This window comes from Octodon degus, unplaced genomic scaffold (assembly GCF_000260255.1).
Source record: "Octodon degus isolate 3935 unplaced genomic scaffold, OctDeg1.0 scaffold00154, whole genome shotgun sequence".
NCBI lineage: Eukaryota > Metazoa > Chordata > Mammalia > Rodentia > Octodontidae > Octodon > Octodon degus.
In genome coordinates, this window is record NW_004524730.1 from 39,173 (window position 1) to 41,340 (window position 2,168).

Below are 2,168 nucleotides of genomic sequence, written 5' to 3' on the forward strand. Positions count from 1 at the left end.
AGAAAGGAGGAGGACAAGGAGAAGAAGAGGAGGAGGAAGAGAAAGAAGAGGCTAGAACATGAACTTATCTTCCAGGTCATGCTCCAAGTAACCCACCTCCTCCAATCAACCCCATCTCCTAACAATACATTTAGCAATGGACTTATCAACTGATTAATCCACATATGAGTATGGCATCCCCATAATATAATCACTTTCTGAAAGCTCCATCTCTGCACACATGAGGCTTTGGGGGCTGATTTTAGATCTAAATCATAGTATCTTCTCCATTCTCTATGCTTTCTAAATTTTCTACAAATACTGTAGTATACTGTGTTTTCTAAAATCTGAAGAAAGTTGAAGATGTATTTTTACATCACGATGTTTAACAATTTTTAAAGTATCCTATCTGCATCCCGTCTGCATCTTGTACTATGGATAACCAATAAGAAGATGACAATGTACAATGTATTAATTATTGAAACTCTCCTATTAATCAGTTTTGAAACTGTCTCATTGCTATTTTTTCTCAATAAAATAAAATAAAAATAAAAAAGAAAACTCCCTTAAGTGAAAGAGAGAGAGAGAGAGAGAGAGAGAGAGAGAGAGAGAGAGGATGATGATGACTATAATGCATGACTTGCTCAGAAAATCTAGAACACACTTAAATAAAAGCATAAAAGAGCATAAAAAATAATGAAAACAATGAATGCCATATGTAGGAAAAATGGAATACATGAAACACACATAAACAGATATTCAGAAAATGAAAAATTCTATTGAAGCTCTGAAAATATCAATGAGCAAAAGTGAAAATAGACTATCAAGTATAGAATATAGGATCACAAGTAGTAATCATAAATAGAAAGATCTTTTAAAAATAGCAAGGGACCAGGAAAAACAACATAAGTATATTGGATGTTGATGAAAATGCAGAAATCTGCAAAATGATATACAAACTATTTGCAGAAGTAGTGCCCAAAAAAAGGAAATTACTTTCCTAATCATGAAACAATAATCTGACATACATATACATAAGGCATATAGAACTCCAATTAGCAATGACCAAAATAAATCTACACCAAGGAGTATAATGATCATTCCAGAAATTCAATACGTGAAAAGAATATTAAAATCAGTAAGACAAAACAATGGATCATCTACAAAGGAAATCCCATTAGAATCATGACAGACTTCTCAGCACAAAGCATCAAGTCAAGAAGAGCTTGGAGTAATGTATTTCATATCTTGAAAGAAAACAACTTCCAATTCAGCTTGATATACCTTACAACATTTTCTTTCAAAATTAATAGAGAAACAAGATACTTCCACGACAAAGAACAAATGAAGAAATTCATGACCACCAAGCCAACTCTACAAAGTATACTGAAATACTAACACAATTCTAATATTCTAGAAAGAAATAAAAATGATCAAAATTCCAAAACATCATTAGAACGAAAGCACCAGACATGGCTAGCAATCAAAAAGAAGGGAAAGGCAGTGAATCTACAGCACGAAAATAAATTGGTATGGAAAAGCAATACATATCAGTTATAACCATCAGTGTAAATTATTTCAGTTCACCAATCAAAAGAAATAGCCTGCCTTTCCTCTTTCTGGCTGTGTGAAGGAAGTGGGTGCATCTGGGAAACCTCAATGTTAAGACTTTTCGTTCACACCTGAGGTTGCCCATGGTGGCTCTACAGCTGCCATCATGCCACAGAATGAATATATTGAATTACACTGTAAATGTTATGGGTACCACTTGGATTACCATGAGAAAAAGAGAAAAAGGTAAGTCGAAAGGCTCACAAACATTCGAAGAAAGCAAAAAAAAAAAAAAAAAAAAAAAAAAAAAAAAAAAAGATTGGGAAAAAAAAGAAAGAAAATGATTGGCCTGAATGCTACTATTAACAGCACCATGCAGAGAAAATACAAATGAAGACTATTGAGATGCAAGAAAAGAGAAAGACCAAACAAAAGAACAGCGGGAACAATGCACTCGGACCTTCCTCCTGTTCCTCTCTTGGACAGAAACTTTCTTTACCTCAATAAATATATTCTGGGGCTGGTGAGATGGCTCAGTGATCTAAAGCACCTACTTAGAACAAGCTTAGCAAACACAGGGACCTTGGTTCAATCCCCCAGCACCACATGCCAGCCAAACCAGCCCCCTGGTGGGCTGA